Source organism: Triturus cristatus, chromosome 4_1 (genome assembly GCF_964204655.1).
Source record: "Triturus cristatus chromosome 4_1, aTriCri1.1, whole genome shotgun sequence".
Lineage (NCBI taxonomy): Eukaryota > Metazoa > Chordata > Amphibia > Caudata > Salamandridae > Triturus > Triturus cristatus.
The window spans coordinates 122,363,982-122,381,470 of record NC_140585.1 but is presented as its reverse complement, the minus strand read 5'-3'; the positions used below and the strand labels follow the sequence as shown (position 1 = coordinate 122,381,470).

The 17,489-nt window shown below is 39.0% G+C and overlaps 11 non-coding genes across 11 annotated transcripts; all 11 read right to left on the bottom strand.

Moving 5' to 3' along the window:
• Window positions 1-420: 420 nt before the first annotated feature.
• Window positions 421-493, bottom strand: TRNAK-CUU (transfer RNA lysine (anticodon CUU)). Its single transcript has one exon. It is a non-coding gene; the product is annotated as a tRNA-Lys (tRNA).
• A 1,615-nt stretch (window positions 494-2,108) lies between these two features.
• Window positions 2,109-2,181, bottom strand: TRNAK-CUU (transfer RNA lysine (anticodon CUU)). Its single transcript has one exon. It is a non-coding gene; the product is annotated as a tRNA-Lys (tRNA).
• A 1,615-nt stretch (window positions 2,182-3,796) lies between these two features.
• On the bottom strand, window positions 3,797-3,869 carry TRNAK-CUU (transfer RNA lysine (anticodon CUU)). The gene has a single exon. It is a non-coding gene; the product is annotated as a tRNA-Lys (tRNA).
• Window positions 3,870-5,484: 1,615 nt separating this feature from the next.
• TRNAK-CUU (transfer RNA lysine (anticodon CUU)) lies at window positions 5,485-5,557 on the bottom strand. Its single transcript has one exon. It is a non-coding gene; the product is annotated as a tRNA-Lys (tRNA).
• A 771-nt stretch (window positions 5,558-6,328) lies between these two features.
• Window positions 6,329-6,401, bottom strand: TRNAK-CUU (transfer RNA lysine (anticodon CUU)). The gene has a single exon. It is a non-coding gene; the product is annotated as a tRNA-Lys (tRNA).
• Window positions 6,402-9,704: 3,303 nt separating this feature from the next.
• TRNAK-CUU (transfer RNA lysine (anticodon CUU)) lies at window positions 9,705-9,777 on the bottom strand. The gene has a single exon. It is a non-coding gene; the product is annotated as a tRNA-Lys (tRNA).
• Window positions 9,778-10,548: 771 nt separating this feature from the next.
• TRNAK-CUU (transfer RNA lysine (anticodon CUU)) lies at window positions 10,549-10,621 on the bottom strand. Its single transcript has one exon. It is a non-coding gene; the product is annotated as a tRNA-Lys (tRNA).
• Window positions 10,622-12,236: 1,615 nt separating this feature from the next.
• TRNAK-CUU (transfer RNA lysine (anticodon CUU)) lies at window positions 12,237-12,309 on the bottom strand. Its single transcript has one exon. It is a non-coding gene; the product is annotated as a tRNA-Lys (tRNA).
• A 1,615-nt stretch (window positions 12,310-13,924) lies between these two features.
• On the bottom strand, window positions 13,925-13,997 carry TRNAK-CUU (transfer RNA lysine (anticodon CUU)). Its single transcript has one exon. It is a non-coding gene; the product is annotated as a tRNA-Lys (tRNA).
• A 1,615-nt stretch (window positions 13,998-15,612) lies between these two features.
• TRNAK-CUU (transfer RNA lysine (anticodon CUU)) lies at window positions 15,613-15,685 on the bottom strand. The gene has a single exon. It is a non-coding gene; the product is annotated as a tRNA-Lys (tRNA).
• A 1,616-nt stretch (window positions 15,686-17,301) lies between these two features.
• TRNAK-CUU (transfer RNA lysine (anticodon CUU)) lies at window positions 17,302-17,374 on the bottom strand. Its single transcript has one exon. It is a non-coding gene; the product is annotated as a tRNA-Lys (tRNA).
• Between the last annotated feature and the right edge of the window lie 115 nt (window positions 17,375-17,489).

Here is a 17,489-nt window from a genome sequence, read left to right as displayed (position 1 = left end):
AATGGAGAATGCGGGCATCGATCCCGCTACCTCTCGCATGCTAAGCGAGCGCTCTACCATTTGAGCTAATTCCCCTGTGTGCTCACTCAGCATCACATTTCAAAAGTAACGTTACTGCTGTCCACACTTTATTTTAAGTCTAATTGCCCATAACATGAGTGTTCAGTTCACTCCTAACTGATGCCTTAACTACACCTAGGGGATGTTTTACACTTCAGGTTGGCATGTTTAGTACTTGAATAGGAGTGATATCACTGTATGTTAACCTAGACTCAGGCCCTACCTAATCTTGGAGATACATTTCTCATGAATGAGTAACCAAGGGAGATACAATTTTTAGGAGTTAGTGCATGTCTAATGCAAGATTAATCACCATATTATGAGAGCCAATGCTATCATCCAGCAAAAAATACTCGTTTTCGCCCAACGTGGGGTTCGAACCCACGACCCTGAGATTAAGAGTCTCATGCTCTACCGACTGAGCTAGCCGGGCTCCCACTTAAATATGGTATGCAGACTCATCATTTTTTATTAAGGAAAACTGTTTCTGGATATTCCTCTGCTCTTGTTTTGCAAGGAACTTCACTTTTATACATCCTTCAGAGGAAAGAATGTCAAGTAAAATAAGACGAAATGAAAATGGAAGATGTGAAATTTTCATTTTGAGATTGCATAAGAAATCAAATTCCTCTCACGTGCTATAGAATACCTAAACACTTTTGATTAAACCACTTTAGTTGTTATAATGACACCAAATTTGAAAGCCATCTGTGACTTTTCTGTTCTTACTCTGCAACAACCATGGCAATTACAAGTTAAAAAGAAAAATGTATGCAAATTTTAGAATGGAGAATGCGGGCATCGATGCCTCTACCTCTCGCATGCTAAGCGAGCGCTCTACCATTTGAGCTAATTCCCCTGTGTGCTCACTCAGCATCACATTTCAAAAGTAACGTTACTGCTGTCCACACTTTATTTTAAGTCTAATTGCCCATAACATGAGTGTTCAGTTCACTCCTAACTGATGCCTTAACTACACCTAGGGGATGTTTTACACTTCAGGTTGGCATGTTTAGTACTTGAATAGGAGTGATATCACTGTATGTTAACCTAGACTCAGGCCCTACCTAATCTTGGAGATACATTTCTCATGAATGAGTAACCAAGGGAGATACAATTTTTAGGAGTTAGTGCATGTCTAATGCAAGATTAATCACCATATTATGAGAGCCAATGCTATCATCCAGCAAAAAATACTCGTTTTCGCCCAACGTGGGGCTCAAACCCACGACCCTGAGATTAAGAGTCTCATGCTCTACCGACTGAGCTAGCCGGGCTCCCACTTAAATATGGTATGCAGACTCATCATTTTTTATTAAGGAAAACTGTTTCTGGATATTCCTCTGCTCTTGTTTTGCAAGGAACTTCACTTTTATACATCCTTCAGAGGAAAGAATGTCAAGTAAAATAAGACGAAATGAAAATGGAAGATGTGAAATTTTCATTTTGAGATTGCATAAGAAATCAAATTCCTCTCACGTGCTATAGAATACCTAAACACTTTTGATTAAACCACTTTAGTTGTTATAATGACACCAAATTTGAAAGCCATCTGTGACTTTTCTGTTCTTACTCTGCAACAACCATGGCAATTACAAGTTAAAAAGTAAAATGTATGCAAATTTTAGAATGGAGAATGCGGGCATCGATCCCGCTACCTCTCGCATGCTAAGCGAGCGCTCTACCATTTGAGCTAATTCCCCTGTGTGCTCACTCAGCATCACATTTCAAAAGTAACGTTACTGCTGTCCACACTTTATTTTAAGTCTAATTGCCCATAACATGAGTGTTCAGTTCACTCCTAACTGATGCCTTAACTACACCTAGGGGATGTTTTACACTTCAGGTTGGCATGTTTAGTACTTGAATAGGAGTGATATCACTGTATGTTAACCTAGACTCAGGCCCTACCTAATCTTGGAGATACATTTCTCATGAATGAGTAACCAAGGGAGATACAATTTTTAGGAGTTAGTGCATGTCTAATGCAAGATTAATCACCATATTATGAGAGCCAATGCTATCATCCAGCAAAAAATACTCGTTTTCGCCCAACGTGGGGCTCGAACCCACGACCCTGAGATTAAGAGTCTCATGCTCTACCGACTGAGCTAGCCGGGCTCCCACTTAAATATGGTATGCAGACTCATCATTTTTTATTAGGGAAAACTGTTTCTGGATATTCCTCTGCTCTTGTTTTGCAAGGAACTTCACTTTTATACATCCTTCAGAGGAAAGAATGTCAAGTAAAATAAGACGAAATGAAAATGGAAGATGTGAAATTTTCATTTTGAGATTGCATAAGAAATCAAATTCCTCTCACGTGCTATAGAATACCTAAACACTTTTGATTAAACCACTTTAGTTGTTATAATGACACCAAATTTGAAAGCCATCTGTGACTTTTCTGTTCTTACTCTGCAACAACCATGGCAATTACAAGTTAAAAAGTAAAATGTATGCAAATTTTAGAATGGAGAATGCGGGCATCGATCCCGCTACCTCTCGCATGCTAAGCGAGCGCTCTACCATTTGAGCTAATTCCCCTGTGTGCTCACTCAGCATCACATTTCAAAAGTAACGTTACTGCTGTCCACACTTTATTTTAAGTCTAATTGCCCATAACATGAGTGTTCAGTTCACTCCTAACTGATGCCTTAACTACACCTAGGGGATGTTTTACACTTCAGGTTGGCATGTTTAGTACTTGAATAGGAGTGATATCACTGTATGTTAACCTAGACTCAGGCCCTACCTAATCTTGGAGATACATTTCTCATGAATGAGTAACCAAGGGAGATACAATTTTTAGGAGTTAGTGCATGTCTAATGCAAGATTAATCACCATATTATGAGAGCCAATGCAATCATCCAGCAAAAAATACTCGTTTTCGCCCAACGTGGGGCTCGAACCCACGACCCTGATATTAAGAGTCTCATGCTCTACCGACTGAGATAGCCGGGCTCCCACTTAAATATGGTATGCAGACTCATCATTTTTTATTAAGGAAAACCGTTTCTGGATATTCCTCTGCTCTTGTTTTGCAAGGAACTTCACTTTTATACATCCTTCAGAGGAAAGAATGTCAAGTAAAATAAGACGAAATGAAAATGGAAGGTGTGAAATTTTCATTTTGAGATTGCATAAGAAATCAAATTCCTCTCACGTGCTATAGAATACCTAAACACTTTTGATTAAACTACTTTAGTTGTTATAATGACACCAAATTTGAAAGCCATCTGTGACTTTTCTGTTCTTACTCTGCAACAACCATGGCAATTACAAGTTAAAAAGTAAAATGTATGCAAATTTTAGAATGGAGAATGCGGGCATCGATCCCGCTACCTCTCGCATGCTAAGCGAGCGCTCTACCATTTGAGCTAATTCCCCTGTGTGCTCACTCAGCATCACATTTCAAAAGTAACGTTACTGCTGTCCACACTTTATTTTAAGTCTAATTGCCCATAACATGAGTGTTCAGTTCACTCCTAACTGATGCCTTAACTACACCTAGGGGATGTTTTACACTTCAGGTTGGCATGTTTAGTACTTGAATAGGAGTGATATCACTGCATGTTAACGTAGACTCAGGCCCTACCTAATCTTGGAGATACATTTCTCATGAATGAGTAACCAAGGGAGATACAATTTTTAGGAGTTAGTGCATGTCTAATGCAAGATTAATCACCATATTATGAGAGCCAATGCTATCATCCAGCAAAAAATACTCGTTTTCGCCCAACGTGGGGCTCGAACCCACGACCCTGAGATTAAGAGTCTCATGCTCTACCGACTGAGCTAGCCGGGCTCCCACTTAAATATGGTATGCAGACTCATCATTTTTTATTAAGGAAAACTGTTTCTGGATATTCCTCTGCTCTTGTTTTGCAAGGAACTTCACTTTTATACATCCTTCAGAGGAAAGAATGTCAAGTAAAATAAGACGAAATGAAAATGGAAGATGTGAAATTTTCATTTTGAGATTGCATAAGAAATCAAATTCCTCTCACGTGCTATAGAATACCTAAACACTATTGATTAAACCACTTTAGTTGTTATAATGACACCAAATTTGAAAGCCATCTGTGACTTTTCTGTTCTTACTCTGCAACAACCATGGCAATTACAAGTTAAAAAGTAAAATGTATGCAAATTTTAGAATGGAGAATGCGGGCATCGATCCCGCTACCTCTCGCATGCTAAGCGAGCGCTCTACCATTTGAGCTAATTCCCCTGTGTGCTCACTCAGCATCACATTTCAAAAGTAACGTTACTGCTGTCCACACTTTATTTTAAGTCTAATTGCCCATAACATGAGTGTTCAGTTCACTCCTAACTGATGCCTTAACTACACCTAGGGGATGTTTTACACTTCAGGTTGGCATGTTTAGTACTTGAATAGGAGTGATATCACTGTATGTTAACCTAGACTCAGGCCCTACCTAATCTTGGAGATACATTTCTCATGAATGAGTAACCAAGGGAGATACAATTTTTAGGAGTTAGTGCATGTCTAATGCAAGATTAATCACCATATTATGAGAGCCAATGCAATCATCCAGCAAAAAATACTCGTTTTCGCCCAACGTGGGGCTCGAACCCACGACCCTGATATTAAGAGTCTCATGCTCTACCGACTGAGATAGCCGGGCTCCCACTTAAATATGGTATGCAGACTCATCATTTTTTATTAAGGAAAACCGTTTCTGGATATTCCTCTGCTCTTGTTTTGCAAGGAACTTCACTTTTATACATCCTTCAGAGGAAAGAATGTCAAGTAAAATAAGACGAAATGAAAATGGAAGGTGTGAAATTTTCATTTTGAGATTGCATAAGAAATCAAATTCCTCTCACGTGCTATAGAATACCTAAACACTTTTGATTAAACTACTTTAGTTGTTATAATGACACCAAATTTGAAAGCCATCTGTGACTTTTCTGTTCTTACTCTGCAACAACCATGGCAATTACAAGTTAAAAAGTAAAATGTATGCAAATTTTAGAATGGAGAATGCGGGCATCGATCCCGCTACCTCTCGCATGCTAAGCGAGCGCTCTACCATTTGAGCTAATTCCCCTGTGTGCTCACTCAGCATCACATTTCAAAAGTAACGTTACTGCTGTCCACACTTTATTTTAAGTCTAATTGCCCATAACATGAGTGTTCAGTTCACTCCTAACTGATGCCTTAACTACACCTAGGGGATGTTTTACACTTCAGGTTGGCATGTTTAGTACTTGAATAGGAGTGATATCACTGCATGTTAACCTAGACTCAGGCCCTACCTAATCTTGGAGATACATTTCTCATGAATGAGTAACCAAGGGAGATACAATTTTTAGGAGTTAGTGCATGTCTAATGCAAGATTAATCACCATATTATGAGAGCCAATGCTATCATCCAGCAAAAAATACTTGTTTTCGCCCAACGTGGGGCTCGAACCCACGACCCTGAGATTAAGAGTCTCATGCTCTACCGACTGAGCTAGCCGGGCTCCCACTTAAATATGGTATGCAGACCCATCATTTTTTATTAAGGAAAACTGTTTCTGGATATTCCTCTGCTCTTGTTTTGCAAGGAACTTCACTTTTATACATCCTTCAGAGGAAAGAATGTCAAGTAAAATAAGACGAAATGAAAATGGAAGGTGTGAAATTTTTATTTTGAGATTGCATAAGAAATCAAATTCCTCTCACGTGCTATAGAATACCTACACACTTTTGATTAAACCACTTTAGTTGTTATAATGACACCAAATTTAAAAGCCATCTGTGACTTTTCTGTTCTTACTCTGCAACAACCATGGCAATTACAAGTTAAAAAGTAAAATGTATGCAAATTTTAAAATGGAGAATGCGGGCATCGATCCCGCTACCTCTCGCATGCTAAGCGAGCGCTCTACCATTTGAGCTAATTCCCCTGTGTGCTCACTCAGCATCACATTTCAAAAGTAACGTTACTGCTGTCCACACTTTATTTTAAGTCTAATTGCCCATAACATGAGTGTTCAGTTCACTCCTAACTGATGCCTTAACTACACCTAGGGGATGTTTTACACTTCAGGTTGGCATGTTTAGTACTTGAATAGGAGTGATATCACTGCATGTTAACCTAGACTCAGGCCCTACCTAATCTTGGAGATACATTTCTCATGAATGAGTAACCAAGGGAGATACAATTTTTAGGAGTTAGTGCATGTCTAATGCAAGATTAATCACCATATTATGAGAGCCAATGCTATCATCCAGCAAAAAATACTCGTTTTCGCCCAACGTGGGGCTCGAACCCACGACCCTGAGATTAAGAGTCTCATGCTCTACCGACTGAGCTAGCCGGGCTCCCACTTAAATATGGTATGCAGACTCATCATTTTTTATTAAGGAAAACTGTTTCTGGATATTCCTCTGCTCTTGTTTTGCAAGGAACTTCACTTTTATACATCCTTCAGAGGAAAGAATGTCAAGTAAAATAAGACGAAATGAAAATGGAAGGTGTGAAATTTTCATTTTGAGATTGCATAAGAAATCAAATTTCTCTCACGTGCTATAGAATACCTAAACACTTTTGATTAAACCACTTTAGTTGTTATAATGACACCAAATTTGAAAGCCATCTGTGACTTTTCTGTTCTTACTCTGCAACAACCATGGCAATTACAAGTTAAAAAGTAAAATGTATGCAAATTTTAGAATGGAGAATGCGGGCATCGATCCCGCTACCTCTCGCATGCTAAGCGAGCGCTCTACCATTTGAGCTAATTCCCCTGTGTGCTCACTCAGCATCACATTTCAAAAGTAACGTTACTGCTGTCCACACTTTATTTTAAGTCTAATTGCCCATAACATGAGTGTTCAGTTCACTCCTAACTGATGCCTTAACTACACCTAGGGGATGTTTTACACTTCAGGTTGGCATGTTTAGTACTTGAATAGGAGTGATATCACTGCATGTTAACCTAGACTCAGGCCCTACCTAATCTTGGAGATACATTTCTCATGAATGAGTAACCAAGGGAGATACAATTTTTAGGAGTTAGTGCATGTCTAATGCAAGATTAATCACCATATTATGAGAGCCAATGCTATCATCCAGCAAAAAATACTCGTTATCGCCCAACTTGGGGCTCGAACCCACGACCCTGAGATTAAGAGTCTCATGCTCTACCGACTGAGCTAGCCGGGCTCCCACTTAAATATGGTATGCAGACTCATCATTTTTTATTAAGGAAAACTGTTTCTGGATATTCCTCTGCTCTTGTTTTGCAAGGAACTTCACTTTTATACATCCTTCAGAGGAAAGAATGTCAAGTAAAATAAGACGAAATGAAAATGGAAGGTGTGAAATTTTCATTTTGAGATTGCATAAGAAATCAAATTCCTCTCACGTGCTATAGAATACCTAAACACTTTTGATTAAACCACTTTAGTTGTTATAATGACACCAAATTTGAAAGCCATCTGTGACTTTTCTGTTCTTACTCTGCAACAACCATGGCAATTACAAGTTAAAAAGTAAAATGTATGCAAATTTTAAAATAGAGAATGCGGGCATCGATCCCGCTACCTCTCGCATGCTAAGCGAGCGCTCTACCATTTGAGCTAATTCCCCTGTGTGCTCACTCAGCATCACATTTCAAAAGTAACGTTACTGCTGTCCACACTTTATTTTAAGTCTAATTGCCCATAACATGAGTGTTCAGTTCACTCCTAACTGATGCCTTAACTACACCTAGGGGATGTTTTACACTTCAGGTTGGCATGTTTAGTACTTGAATAGGAGTGATATCACTGCATGTTAACGTAGACTCAGGCCCTACCTAATCTTGGAGATACATTTCTCATGAATGAGTAACCAAGGGAGATACAATTTTTAGGAGTTAGTGCATGTCTAATGCAAGATTAATCACCATATTATGAGAGCCAATGCTATCATCCAGCAAAAAATACTCGTTTTCGCCCAACGTGGGGTTCGAACCCACGACCCTGAGATTAAGAGTCTCATGCTCTACCGACTGAGATAGCCGGGCTCCCACTTAAATATGGTATGCAGACTCATCATTTTTTATTAAGGAAAACTGTTTCTGGATATTCCTCTGCTCTTGTTTTGCAAGGAACTTCACTTTTATACATCCTTCAGAGGAAAGAATGTCAAGTAAAATAAGACGAAATGAAAATGGAAGGTGTGAAATTTTCATTTTGAGATTGCATAAGAAATCAAATTCCTCTCACGTGCTATAGAATACCTAAACACTTTTGATTAAACCACTTTAGTTGTTATAATGACACCAAATTTGAAAGCCATCTGTGACTTTTCTGTTCTTACTCTGCAACAACCATGGCAATTACAAGTTAAAAAGTAAAATGTATGCAAATTTTAAAATGGAGAATGCGGGCATCGATCCCGCTACCTCTCGCATGCTAAGCGAGCGCTCTACCATTTGAGCTAATTCCCCTGTGTGCTCACTCAGCATCACATTTCAAAAGTAACGTTACTGCTGTCCACACTTTATTTTAAGTCTAATTGCCCATAACATGAGTGTTCAGTTCACTCCTAACTGATGCCTTAACTACACCTAGGGGATGTTTTACACTTCAGGTTGGCATGTTTAGTACTTGAATAGGAGTGATATCACTGTATGTTAACCTAGACTCAGGCCCTACCTAATCTTGGAGATACATTTCTCATGAATGAGTAACCAAGGGAGATACAATTTTTAGGAGTTAGTGCATGTCTAATGCAAGATTAATCACCATATTATGAGAGCCAATGCAATCATCCAGCAAAAAATACTCGTTTTCGCCCAACGTGGGGCTCGAACCCACGACCCTGATATTAAGAGTCTCATGCTCTACCGACTGAGATAGCCGGGCTCCCACTTAAATATGGTATGCAGACTCATCATTTTTTATTAAGGAAAACCGTTTCTGGATATTCCTCTGCTCTTGTTTTGCAAGGAACTTCACTTTTATACATCCTTCAGAGGAAAGAATGTCAAGTAAAATAAGACGAAATGAAAATGGAAGGTGTGAAATTTTCATTTTGAGATTGCATAAGAAATCAAATTCCTCTCACGTGCTATAGAATACCTAAACACTTTTGATTAAACTACTTTAGTTGTTATAATGACACCAAATTTGAAAGCCATCTGTGACTTTTCTGTTCTTACTCTGCAACAACCATGGCAATTACAAGTTAAAAAGTAAAATGTATGCAAATTTTAGAATGGAGAATGCGGGCATCGATCCCGCTACCTCTCGCATGCTAAGCGAGCGTTCTACCATTTGAGCTAATTCCCCTGTGTGCTCACTCAGCATCACATTTCAAAAGTAACGTTACTGCTGTCCACACTTTATTTTAAGTCTAATTGCCCATAACATGAGTGTTCAGTTCACTCCTAACTGATGCCTTAACTACACCTAGGGGATGTTTTACACTTCAGGTTGGCATGTTTAGTACTTGAATAGGAGTGATATCACTGCATGTTAACCTAGACTCAGGCCCTACCTAATCTTGGAGATACATTTCTCATGAATGAGTAACCAAGGGAGATACAATTTTTAGGAGTTAGTGCATGTCTAATGCAAGATTAATCACCATATTATGAGAGCCAATGCTATCATCCAGCAAAAAATACTCGTTTTCGCCCAACGTGGGGCTCGAACCCACGACCCTGAGATTAAGAGTCTCATGCTCTACCGACTGAGCTAGCCGGGCTCCCACTTAAATATGGTATGCAGACTCATCATTTTTTATTAAGGAAAACTGTTTCTGGATATTCCTCTGCTCTTGTTTTGCAAGGAACTTCACTTTTATACATCCTTCAGAGGAAAGAATGTCAAGTAAAATAAGACGAAATGAAAATGGAAGGTGTGAAATTTTCATTTTGAGATTGCATAAGAAATCAAATTCCTCTCACGTGCTATAGAATACCTAAACACTTTTGATTAAACCACTTTAGTTGTAATAATGACACCAAATTTGAAAGCCATCTGTGACTTTTCTGTTCTTACTCTGCAACAACCATGGCAATTACAAGTTAAAAAGTAAAATGTATGCAAATTTTAAAATGGAGAATGCGGGCATCGATCCCGCTACCTCTCGCATGCTAAGCGAGCGCTCTACCATTTGAGCTAATTCCCCTGTGTGCTCACTCAGCATCACATTTCAAAAGTAACGTTACTGCTGTCCACACTTTATTTTAAGTCTAATTGCCCATAACATGAGTGTTCAGTTCACTCCTAACTGATGCCTTAACTACACCTAGGGGATGTTTTACACTTCAGGTTGGCATGTTTAGTACTTGAATAGGAGTGATATCACTGCATGTTAACCTAGACTCAGGCCCTACCTAATCTTGGAGATACATTTCTCATGAATGAGTAACCAAGGGAGATACAATTTTTAGGAGTTAGTGCATGTCTAATGCAAGATTAATCACCATATTATGAGAGCCAATGCTATCATCCAGCAAAAAATACTCGTTTTCGCCCAACGTGGGGCTCGAACCCACGACCCTGAGATTAAGAGTCTCATGCTCTACCGACTGAGCTAGCCGGGCTCCCACTTAAATATGGTATGCAGACTCATCATTTTTTATTAAGGAAAACTGTTTCTGGATATTCCTCTGCTCTTGTTTTGCAAGGAACTTCACTTTTATACATCCTTCAGAGGAAAGAATGTCAAGTAAAATAAGACGAAATGAAAATGGAAGGTGTGAAATTTTCATTTTGAGATTGCATAAGAAATCAAATTTCTCTCACGTGCTATAGAATACCTAAACACTTTTGATTAAACCACTTTAGTTGTTATAATGACACCAAATTTGAAAGCCATCTGTGACTTTTCTGTTCTTACTCTGCAACAACCATGGCAATTACAAGTTAAAAAGTAAAATGTATGCAAATTTTAGAATGGAGAATGCGGGCATCGATCCCGCTACCTCTCGCATGCTAAGCGAGCGCTCTACCATTTGAGCTAATTCCCCTGTGTGCTCACTCAGCATCACATTTCAAAAGTAACGTTACTGCTGTCCACACTTTATTTTAAGTCTAATTGCCCATAACATGAGTGTTCAGTTCACTCCTAACTGATGCCTTAACTACACCTAGGGGATGTTTTACACTTCAGGTTGGCATGTTTAGTACTTGAATAGGAGTGATATCACTGCATGTTAACCTAGACTCAGGCCCTACCTAATCTTGGAGATACATTTCTCATGAATGAGTAACCAAGGGAGATACAATTTTTAGGAGTTAGTGCATGTCTAATGCAAGATTAATCACCATATTATGAGAGCCAATGCTATCATCCAGCAAAAAATACTCGTTATCGCCCAACTTGGGGCTCGAACCCACGACCCTGAGATTAAGAGTCTCATGCTCTACCGACTGAGCTAGCCGGGCTCCCACTTAAATATGGTATGCAGACTCATCATTTTTTATTAAGGAAAACTGTTTCTGGATATTCCTCTGCTCTTGTTTTGCAAGGAACTTCACTTTTATACATCCTTCAGAGGAAAGAATGTCAAGTAAAATAAGACGAAATGAAAATGGAAGGTGTGAAATTTTCATTTTGAGATTGCATAAGAAATCAAATTCCTCTCACGTGCTATAGAATACCTAAACACTTTTGATTAAACCACTTTAGTTGTTATAATGACACCAAATTTGAAAGCCATCTGTGACTTTTCTGTTCTTACTCTGCAACAACCATGGCAATTACAAGTTAAAAAGTAAAATGTATGCAAATTTTAAAATGGAGAATGCGGGCATCGATCCCGCTACCTCTCGCATGCTAAGCGAGCGCTCTACCATTTGAGCTAATTCCCCTGTGTGCTCACTCAGCATCACATTTCAAAAGTAACGTTACTGCTGTCCACACTTTATTTTAAGTCTAATTGCCCATAACATGAGTGTTCAGTTCACTCCTAACTGATGCCTTAACTACACCTAGGGGATGTTTTACACTTCAGGTTGGCATGTTTAGTACTTGAATAGGAGTGATATCACTGCATGTTAACGTAGACTCAGGCCCTACCTAATCTTGGAGATACATTTCTCATGAATGAGTAACCAAGGGAGATACAATTTTTAGGAGTTAGTGCATGTCTAATGCAAGATTAATCACCATATTATGAGAGCCAATGCTATCATCCAGCAAAAAATACTCGTTTTCGCCCAACGTGGGGTTCGAACCCACGACCCTGAGATTAAGAGTCTCATGCTCTACCGACTGAGCTAGCCGGGCTCCCACTTAAATATGGTATGCAGACTCATCATTTTTTATTAAGGAAAACTGTTTCTGGATATTCCTCTGCTCTTGTTTTGCAAGGAACTTCACTTTTATACATCCTTCAGAGGAAAGAATGTCAAGTAAAATAAGACGAAATGAAAATGGAAGGTGTGAAATTTTCATTTTGAGATTGCATAAGAAATCAAATTCCTCTCACGTGCTATAGAATACCTAAACACTTTTGATTAAACCACTTTAGTTGTTATAATGACACCAAATTTGAAAGCCATCTGTGACTTTTCTGTTCTTACTCTGCAACAACCATGGCAATTACAAGTTAAAAAGTAAAATGTATGCAAATTTTAAAATGGAGAATGCGGGCATCGATCCCGCTACCTCTCGCATGCTAAGCGAGCGCTCTACCATTTGAGCTAATTCCCCTGTGTGCTCACTCAGCATCACATTTCAAAAGTAACGTTACTGCTGTCCACACTTTATTTTAAGTCTAATTGCCCATAACATGAGTGTTCAGTTCACTCCTAACTGATGCCTTTACTACACCTAGGGGATGTTTTACACTTCAGGTTGGCATGTTTAGTACTTGAATAGGAGTGATATCACTGCATGTTAACCTAGACTCAGGCCCTACCTAATCTTGGAGATACATTTCTCATGAATGAGTAACCAAGGGAGATACAATTTTTAGGAGTTAGTGCATGTCTAATGCAAGATTAATCACCATATTATGAGAGCCAATGCTATCATCCAGCAAAAAATACTCGTTTTCGCACAACGTGGGGCTCGAACCCACGACCCTGAGATTAAGAGTCTCATGCTCTACCGACTGAGCTAGCCGGGCTCCCACTTAAATATGGTATGCAGACTCATCATTTTTTATTAAGGAAAACCGTTTCTGGATATTCCTCTGCTCTTGTTTTGCAAGGAACTTCACTTTCATACATCCTTCAGAGGAAAGAATGTCAAGTAAAATAAGACGAAATGAAAATGGAAGGTGTGAAATTTTCATTTTGAGATTGCATAAGAAATCAAATTCCTCTCACGTGCTATAGAATACCTAAACACTTTTGATTAAACCACTTTAGTTGTTATAATGACACCAAATTTGAAAGCCATCTGTGACTTTTCTGTTCTTACTCTGCAACAACCATGGCAATTACAAGTTAAAAAGTAAAATGTATGCACATTTTAAAATGGAGAATGGGGGCATCGATCCCGCTACCTCTCGTATGCTAAGCGAGCGCTCTACCATTTGAGCTAATTCCCCTGTGTGCTCACTCAGCATCACATTTCAAAAGTAACGTTACTGCTGTCCACACTGTATTTTAAGTCTAATTGCCCATAACATGAGTGTTCAGTTCACTCCTAACTGATGCCTTAACTACACCTAGGGGATGTTTTACACTTCAGGTTGGCATGTTTAGTACTTGAATAGGAGTGATATCACTGTATGTTAACCTAGACTCAGGCCCTACCTAATCTTGGAGATACATTTCTCATGAATGAGTAACCAAGGGAGATACCATTTTTAGGAGTTAGTGCATGTCTAATGCAAGATTAATCACCATATTATGAGAGCCAATGCTATCATCCAGCAAAAAATACTCGTTTTCGCCCAACGTGGGGCTCGAACCCACGACCCTGAGATTAAGAGTCTCATGCTCTACCGACTGAGCTAGCCGGGCTCCCACTTAAATATGGTATGCAGACTCATCATTTTTTATGAAGGAAAACTGTTTCTGGATATTCCTCTGCTCTTGTTTTGCAAGGAACTTCACTTTTATACATCCTTCAGAGGAAAGAATGTCAAGTAAAATAAGACGAAATGAAAATGGAAGGTGTGAAATTTTCATTTTGAGATTGCATAAGAAATCAAATTCCTCTCACGTGCTATAGAATACCTAAACACTTTTGATTAAACCACTTTAGTTGTTATAATGACACCAAATTTGAAAGCCATCTGTGACTTTTCTGTTCTTACTCTGCAACAACCATGGCAATTACAAGTTAAAAAGTAAAATGTATGCAAATTTTAGAATGGAGAATGCGGGCATCGATCCCTCTACCTCTCGCATGCTAAGCGAGCGCTCTACCATTTGAGCTAATTCCCCTGTGTGCTCACTCAGCATCACATTTCAAAAGTAACGTTACTGCTGTCCACACTTTATTTTAAGTCTAATTGCCCATAACATGAGTGTTCAGTTCACTCCTAACTGATGCCTTAACTACACCTAGGGGATGTTTTACACTTCAGGTTGGCATGTTTAGTACTTGAATAGGAGTGATATCACTGTATGTTAACCTAGACTCAGGCCCTACCTAATCTTGGAGATACATTTCTCATGAATGAGTAACCAAGGGAGATACAATTTTTAGGAGTTAGTGCATGTCTAACGCAAGATTAATCACCATATTATGAGAGCCAATGCAATCATCCAGCAAAAAATACTCGTTTTCGCCCAACGTGGGGCTCGAACCCACGACCCTGAGATTAAGAGACTCATGCTCTACCGACTGAGCTAGCCGGGCTCCCACTTAAATATGGTATGCAGACTCATCATTTTTTATTAAGGAAAACTGTTTCTGGATATTCCTCTGCTCTTGTTTTGCAAGGAACTTCACTTTTATACATCCTTCAGAGGATAGAATGTCAAGTAAAATAAGACGAAATGAAAATGGAAGGTGTGAAATTTTCATTTTGAGATTGCATAAGAAATCAAATTCCTCTCACGTGCTATAGAATACCTAAACACTTTTGATTAAACCACTTTAGTTGTTATAATGACACCAAATTTGAAAGCCATCTGTGACTTTCATGTTCTTACTCTGCAACAACCATGGCAATTACAAGTTAAAAAGTAAAATGTATGCAAATTTTAGAATGGAGAATGCGGGCATCGATCCCGCTACCTCTCGTATGCTAAGCGAGCGCTCTACCATTTGAGCTAATTCCCCTGTGTGCTCACTCAGCATCACATTTCAAAAGTAACGTTACTGCTGTCCACACTGTATTTTAAGTCTAATTGCCCATAACATGAGTGTTCAGTTCACTCCTCACTGATGCCTTAACTACACCTAGGGGATGTTTTACACTTCAGGTTGGCATGTTTAGTACTTGAATAGGAGTGATATCACTGTATGTTAACCTAGACTCAGGCCCTACCTAATCTCGGAGATACATTTCTCATGAATGAGTAACCAAGGGAGATACAATTTTTAGGAGTTAGTGCATGTCTAATGCAAGATTAATCACCATATTATGAGAGCCAATGCTATCATCCAGCAAAAAATACTCGTTTTCGCCCAACGTGGGGCTCGAACCCACGACCCTGAGATTAAGAGTCTCATGCTCTACCGACTGAGCTAGCCGGGCTCCCACTTAAATATGGTATGCAGACTCATCATTTTTTATTAAGGAAAACTGTTTCTGGATATTCCTCTGCTCTTGTTTTGCAAGGAACTTCACTTTTATACATCCTTCAGAGGAAAGAATGTCAAGTAAAATAAGACGAAATGAAAATGGAAGGTGTGAAATTTTCATTTTGAGATTGCATAAGAAATCAAATTCCTCTCACGTGCTATAGAATACCTAAACACTTTTGATTAAACCACTTTAGTTGTTATAATGACACATAATTTGAAAGCCATCTGTGACTTTTCTGTTCTTACTCTGCAACAACCATGGCAATTACAAGTTAAAAAGTAAAATGTATGCAAATTTTAGAATGGAGAATGCGGGCATCGATCCCGCTACCTCTCGCATGCTAAGCGAGCGCTCTACCATTTGAGCTAATTCCCCTGTGTGCTCACTCAGCATCACATTTCAAAAGTAACGTTACTGCTGTCCACACTTTATTTTAAGTCTAATTGCCCATAACATGAGTGTTCAGTTCACTCCTAACTGATGCCTTAACTACACCTAGGGGATGTTTTACACTTCAGGTTGGCATGTTTAGTACTTGAATAGGAGTGATATCACTGTATGTTAACCTAGACTCAGGCCCTACCTAATCTTGGAGATACATTTCTCATGAATGAGTAACCAAGGGAGATACAATTTTTAGGAGTTAGTGCATGTCTAATGCAAGATTAATCACCATATTATGAGAGCCAATGCAATCATCCAGCAAAAAACTACTCGTTTTCGCCCAACGTGAGGCTCGAACCCACGACCCTGAGAATAAGAGTCTCATGCTCTACCGACTGAGCTAGCCGGGCTCCCACTTAAATATGGTATGCAGACTCATCATTTTTTATTAAGGAAAACCGTTTCTGGATATTCCTCTGCTCTTGTTTTGCAAGGAACTTCACTTTTATACATCCTTCAGAGGAAAGAATGTCAAGTAAAATAAGACGAAATGAAAATGGAAGGTGTGAAATTTTCATTTTGAGATTGCATAAGAAATCAAATTCCTCTCACGTGCTATAGAATACCTAAACACTTTTGATTAAACCACTTTAGTTGTTATAATGACACCAAATTTGAAAGCCATCTGTGACTTTTCTGTTCTTACTCTGCAAGAACCATGGCAATTACAAGTTAAAAAGTAAAATGTATGCAAATTTTAGAATGGAGAATGCGGGCATCGATCCCGCTACCTCTCGCATGCTAAGCGAGCGCTCTACCATTTGAGCTAATTCCCCTGTGTGCTCACTCAGCATCACATTTCAAAAGTAACGTTACTGCTGTCCACACTTTATTTTAAGTCTAATTGCCCATAACATGAGTGTTCAGTTCACTCCTAACTGATGCCTTAACTACACCTAGGGGATGTTTTACACTTCAGGTTGGCATGTTTAGTACTTGAATAGGAGTGATATCACTGTATGTTAACCTAGACTCAGGCCCTACCTAATCTTGGAGATACATTTCTCATGAATGAGTAACCAAGGGAGATACAATTTTTAGGAGTTAGTGCATGTCTAATGCAAGATTAATCACCATATTATGAGAGCCAATGCTATCATCCAGCAAAAAATACTCGTTTTCGCCCAACGTGGGGCTCGAACCCACGACCCTGAGATTAAGAGTCTCATGCTCTACCGACTGAGCTAGCCGGGCTCCCACTTAAATATGGTATGCAGACTCATCATTTTTTATTAAGGAAAAATGTTTCTGGATATTCCTCTGCTCTTGTTTTGCAAGGAACTTCACTTTTATACATCCTTCAGAGGAA